Source organism: Galeopterus variegatus, unplaced genomic scaffold, assembly GCF_000696425.1.
Source record: "Galeopterus variegatus unplaced genomic scaffold, G_variegatus-3.0.2 Scaffold200, whole genome shotgun sequence".
In the NCBI taxonomy this organism is placed as follows: domain Eukaryota; kingdom Metazoa; phylum Chordata; class Mammalia; order Dermoptera; family Cynocephalidae; genus Galeopterus; species Galeopterus variegatus.
In genome coordinates, this window is record NW_007726311.1 from 765,543 (window position 1) to 772,227 (window position 6,685).

At 35.5% G+C, this 6,685-nt stretch overlaps 1 pseudogene; it reads left to right on the forward strand.

Annotated features, from left to right (window-relative positions):
• LOC103584704 overlaps positions 1 to 4,828 on the forward strand; it is a 28,836-nt pseudogene extending 24,008 nt beyond the window's left edge.
• The last annotated feature ends 1,857 nt before the right edge of the window (positions 4,829 to 6,685 follow it).

The following is a 6,685-nucleotide window of genomic DNA, read 5'->3' on the forward strand; positions in this document are numbered from 1 at the left end:
TCGCACTATAGCAGTGTGCCACCGGGCCGGTCCTGAAATTTTGAAACTATTTTATATATATTCTTAGGATGTAGAAAATATCACTTATACTTTTTTTTTCTTTTTTTTTTTTTTTTTCCTTTTTGTCTTTTTTCGTGACCGGCAACGGATCGCAACCCTCAGTGTCGCGCCCGTACCGGACCGGGACCGGCAACGGGATCGCAACCCTCAGTGTTGTGCCCGCATCTCGCTCAGCCACTGAGCAGCCGGTCTGTACGTGGGATCCGAACCCTCGGCGGGAGCGCCTCCGCGCTCCCAAGCGGTGCACTGTAGCAGTGCGCCACCGGGCCGGCCCGTATATTTACTTTTTTTCCTCTCCCATCCTTCATTTTAAACTTTTGAAGTGATTTTTGACCCAAAAGAGTCAAAATTCAGTTTGGGGATAAAATGACTGTAAAACAGAACTCAACTTCAGCAACTACAGATCATGAATTTTACTTTATTTTATGTTGCTTCCTTACACTGAACTTTGTTATTCTTTTATTTACATTCATGTTGGATAATTTCAGTGGTTTGGGAAAAAACATTTTTATATACAGAAGTTTGACAACAGGAAAGATTATTGTTGATAAACTCACAGTAATTGTCAAAGTGCGTTTCTTAAAGTTGTATCCTATTTATTTTTATAATACATTTTTCTCTTGGTGGTTTTCTCTTGGGCCTTTGTAGAAATAGTATAAGAATTAAGCTGGGATCGTGAGATATTGAAGTTGGTTATCAAAGAAATAATAAAATTTATGTTTCTGAAGAGTTTTAATATAAATAACAACTGGGTGACCTGATTAGTTATGATCCTGGGGATGTGGACTAGTGCATCTATTTAGATCCTACAAATTCGCATGCCCATTCATTTCCTGCTTATCCTGTTTTTGTAATATATATGTAAAATATATGTGTAAATGTGCACATAAATGTATATATACACACATATACATTTATGTTCACACTCATATAGAGAGATATGGATTTGATTTCTTAATATTTTATGAAGTCTTTTATGTCTATATTTATAATATTGATTTGTGATATTTTTCTTGTCTGGTTTTGGTATCAAGGGTATACTAGCATCATAATAACAGAAAGGTTTTCCTTCCTCCTGTATTTTGTGAAAGAGTTAGTGTAAGATTGTTATTTCTCTTTTAAATGTCTGATAGAATTAATCAGTGTAGCCATCTGGGCCAGAAGTTGTGTGTGTGTGTGTGTGTGTGTGTGTGTGTGTGTGTGTGTGTGTGTGTGTGTGTTGGGGGAAGGGTTTAACTATGAATTTAATTTCTTTGACAGATATAAGGCCATACAGATATTTCTCATTCTTGTGTCAGTTCTGGTAATTTGTATCTTTCCAAAAACATGTCCGTGTGATCTGAGTTGTCAGATTTATTGGCATGAAATCTTTCATAACTTGTTTTTACCACTTAATGCCCATATTATCTTTAATAATTTGGTGAATTGACCCATTTATCATTATAAAAATTTCTTCTTTATCTCTGGTGGTCATGCTTGTCTTGAAGTCTGCTTTGACTGATATGAGTATCACCACCCCAGCTTTCCTGTGCTTAGTGTGTACGTGTGTATGCAGGGAGTATCTTTTCCCATTTTTAAAAAAACTATCAAGTCTGTATTTATGTTTAAAGTGCATTTCTGCTGTATAGTTGGTTTTGCATTTTAATCCTTGCTTAGGGTCTCTGACTTTTAATTGGAACATAAATCCCCAAATTAAGTGCAATTGGATTAAGATCATTATCTTGCTATTTCTTTTATATTTACCCAATATATTTTTGTTTGTTTTCCTTTATTTCGTGTTTTCTTTTGGATTGAGTAGTTTTAGTGCTCCATTTTTTAAAGCTGTATTTCTTAGTTTTGTTATTATAGTTTAGTGGTTACCATAGGGATTAGAATATGTATCATTAACTTAGCGAGTTACAGAAAGGAGTATACATTCTACTGTGAGATCCAGAAAGGCTGCATGAAGTTAATGGGAGCCAGTGTTTCCATCCTGTAGTTTTACAGTTTTTTTTGTTTTTTATATTTGTCGAGCTTTCTTTTTTATATAAAGAAAATAGGAATCATTTTCTTTTTAGATCATTTTCATTTTTACCCAGTTATGACCACTGTTTTCTTTTAATTGATTTGAAATGCTGCCTTGATCATGTACTAAATTTTCATAAATATTTGGGTCAGTTTCCTCACTTTCATTTGCTTCTGTTGATCTGTCCATTTACTAGTACTGCATGCTTGATTATTGCTCGTTGATGATTCTAATATGTGGTAGCTCTAAACCCCTCACACTATTCTTCCAGAACTTTTCTGTACCTTTTAAATTGTTTCACATATAAACTTTAGAACCTAAAATAAATCACAATAAATGTGAGCAGAATTGCATTAAAATTGCAGGCAAATTCAGAAAGGAGTAAGCACTTCTTAAGATTTGTACTGTGTGTTGCAATTGGCCTTCCAAAGGCGACATTCACTTCTGTCCTTCTGGGTCTGTTTCTCTGAAGCCTCCTCATCCTTAGCTAGTGGCATTATTGTTACCAACTATTTTCATATTTTCTTTGACAATTTTCTAGGTTAAAACATTTTAGTTTGCATTTTAAATTTATTATTGAGGTTTTAGGAGTCTATTAAGCAACACCTCCCTTCCCCTCTAAGGTTTAAAACTAATTGATCTATCAGGAGGCTGAATGTTAGAGACCAAATTATCAGTAATTACTGGAAAGCTGATTGGAGAATTTAGCTTTTAAGTCTTTGGCTGAATTGTCTTGCTACTACTTCACTTCCAAATTTGAGAGTCACCAATCCTCCTGGACAATATTGGCAATATAGAGTCTTGCCTGACAGGGTCACATCCCTTAATATATGGCAGAGGGCAGACCAGAATGAATGTGCTATAGACAGATGCAAGAAGAAAAGGCAAATCGAGAGACAATACCCAGCTCCTCCCCCCAAACTCTTCCATCGGATGTCACTGTTCCTTTCCTGAAGGGCTGGGGGTGGAGGCCAGGAGTATTGATCTAATGCAAGTTCATGCACACAGAAACTAGGGCGAATGTGGGGAGTAGAGGAGTTGAGGGAAGGAGATTCTCCTTAAATACTTATTAATGCAGTTAATTTTCCCTCCTTATTTTTGTCAACAATTTGTGATTCTTCTTTTTCTAAATTGATAGTTCATATCTTTTGGTCACTTTGTTACTGAGGTATTTATCCTCTTTGGTGTGATTTGTTAAGAGCTATTTATGCATTATGGCTCTACCCTTTAATGAGCCCTAAGTTTGAATAAACAGTATTACCATCCATTTCTTACTAAGCATTTTTCAGGTGCTCTTTTTCTAGTTTCTTTTCTTTTTTGTCATTATACATGGGATCCAATTTTCAATTTTATTTTAGTAATGACTTCTATTGAGGTATACACACTCTGGGACTGGTCTATTTATTAAAATATCTTGCTGGTTCTAGTAGATGTTCAGTTGATTTTCTTGGGTTTCCCAGGTAACTAATCATATCACCTATAAACAATTTCTCTTTTATAACATTTCTTTTTCTGAATTCTTTTTTATTGCTTTATTGCAGTTCTCAAACATAAAAAAACAGTTTGTTTTTTTTTTTTGTCTTTTTTGTGACTAGTAAGGGAATCACAACCCTTGGCGTGGTGTCGCCCGAACCACGCTCAGCCAGTGAGCGCACCAGCCACTCCCATATAGGATCCGAACCCGCAGCGAGAGTGTCGCTGCGCTCCCAGCTCCGCACTCTCCCGAGTGCAACGTGGGGCCGGCCCATAAAACAAACAAACAAAAACAGCTTTAAAAATGTGTACAAATAGCAGGAATCTCTCTCTCATTTTGATCTTTAATGTGAAGGCTACTGATGTTTCACTAACTACAGTATTTACTGTTGATTTAAGATGCAAGTTCATTATTTTAAGGGAGAATCTATTTCTCATTTTCAAATAGCTTTTAAAAAAAATTAGTTTTGGACATTGAGATTTATTAATTGTTTTTTAGACACTACCATTTTTTCTCTCATATATCAATAAGTCTATGAATACTCATAGACTTATTGACACAGATATTCATGGACAGATTTCCCAAGGATATTAAAGGATATTAAATATTATTTCCAAGGATATTAAAGTATCCTTACCTTCAGGAGCAGTTGTGCGATCAGATTGACCTAAGATAGCAACTGTGGAACCAGAAACCAACCATCCTCCTAATCCCCTGCCTACAGAAGAGGAGAAAACAGAATCTAACCAGAAGGCTGCTAACCCAGAGCACTATATTAAACATCCTCTACATAACAGATGGATACTCCAGTTTTTTAAAAATGATAAAAGCAAAACTTGGCAAGCAAACTTTCAGCTGACCTCCAAGTTTGATACTGTTGAAGACCTTCAATGCCTGGCTGTGACTACTCACTTTTTAAGGATAGTATTGAGCCTGTGTGGGAAGATGAGATGAACAAACAGGGAGGACGATGGCAAATCACATTGAACAAACAGCAGAGACGAAGTGACCTCAATTGCTTTTGGCTAGAGTCACTGCTGTGCCTTATTGGAGAATCTTTTGATGACTACAGTGATGGTGTCTGTGGAGCTGTTGTTAATGTTAGAGCTAAAAGTGATAAGATAGCAATATGGACTACTGGATGTGAAAACAGAGATGCTGTTACACATATAGGGAGGGTATACAAGGTAAGGTTAGGACTTCCTCCAAAGATGGCGATTGGTTATCAGTCCCATGCAGACATGGCTACTAGGAGCGGCTCCACCACTAAAAATAGGTTTGTTGTTTAAGAAGACACCTTCTGAGTATTCTCACAGGAGACTGCGTCAAGCAATCGAGATTTGGGAGCTGAACTGAAGCTTCTTCTAAAACAGAGTGGACTGCATTTAAATTTGATTTCCATCTCAGTATTGCTAAGATAGAAATCTCATTCGCCTTTGTCTTGTGCTTCTGTGTTCATATTTTTTAAAAATTTTGGCTAGAGTATCTGCTATTCCAATCAAAGAATTACAGTACACATATCCCCAGAATCCATAACTGTGTTCCTGGCCCACTCTAGAATAGTTTAGTAGAATTACCATTACAAACACATTTTACTCATTCACAATATTCAAAAAATATAAAAATTTTGGCTAGAGTATCTGCTATTCCAATCAAAGAATTACAGTACACATATCCCCAGAATCCATAACTGTGTTCCTGGCCCACTCTGGAATAGTTTAGTAGAATTACCATTACAAACACATTTTACTCATTCACAATATTCAAAAAATAACTTGCATTTCTATACCTTATAAAAAAAATTCTGTTTATGTTCCATTGTATGCAGGAGCACATTTTGCTGGTTTAAAAGAATATGATGCCTACAGTTTTCTAGCAATTTTCTGTTTCTTTTTACAGCATTGTCTTTGCTGTACTCTTGCTGATGGCTGCTAGATTTTAATTTGTTTCCCTGCTTGATAACATTAGTGATTCTGATTTCAGTTTTTCATTTGTTTTGATTTTGTTTTTTTCCTCATATAACATTGGTGAAGGATCCAGGAATATGACACAAAGGTGGAATAAACATTAATTTTGTGCANTACTCCCTGTGTCTATGAGGTCAATTGTTTCCGATTCCACGTGTAAGTGAGAACATGCAGTATTTGTCTTTCTTTGCCCAGCTCATTTCACTTAGCTTAATCTTCTCCAGTTCTATGCATGTTTTCACAAATGACAGAATTTCTATCTTTTTGGAGACTGAATTGTATTTTACTGTGTGTATATACCACATTTTCTTTATCCATTCATCTGTTGATGGACACTTAGGCTGATTTCATAACTTGGCTATTGTGAATAGTGCTGCAATGAACGTGGGAGTGCAGACGTCTCTTCGACATTCTGACTTTAAATCTTTTGGATATATACCCAGAAATGGGATTGATGGATCATATGGTAATTCTATTTTTAGCTTTTTGAGGCACTTCCATACTGTTTTCCATAATGGCTCTTCTCACATCTTGCCAGCACTTATCTTTTGTCTTTTTCACAATAGCCATTTTAACAGGTGTGAGGTGATGTGTCATTGTGGTTTTGATCTGCATTTCCCTAATGATTATTGATATTGAGCATTTTTTTTCATATATCTACTAGCTATTTGTATGTCTTCTTTTGAGAAATGTCTGTTCAGGTCCCTTACCTATTTTTAATCAGGTTATTTGTTTTTTTTCTATGGAGTTGTTGGAGTTTCTTATATATTTTGGGTATTATTCCCTTATCAGATGAATGTTTTGCAAATGTTTTCACTCAGTTTTTAGTTTGTCTCTTCATTCTATTAATTGTTTACTTTGTTGTGCAAAAGATCTTTAGTTTGATATAATCCCATTTATCTATTTTGGCTTTTATTGACTGTGCTTTGGGGACAAATATAAAAAATCATTGCCCGGACCAATGTTGTGTAGATTTTCTCCTAGTTTTTCTTCTGGTAGTTTTACGGTTTTAGGTCTTATGTTTAAGTCTTAAATTCATTTCGAGTGAATTTTTGTATGTGGGGTGAAAGAAGGGTCCAACTTCATTCTTCTGCTTATGGATATCTAGTTTTTCCAAAACAATTATTGAAAAGGCTGTTTCTCCCATTGCAGATTCTTGGTACCTTTATCAAAAATCAA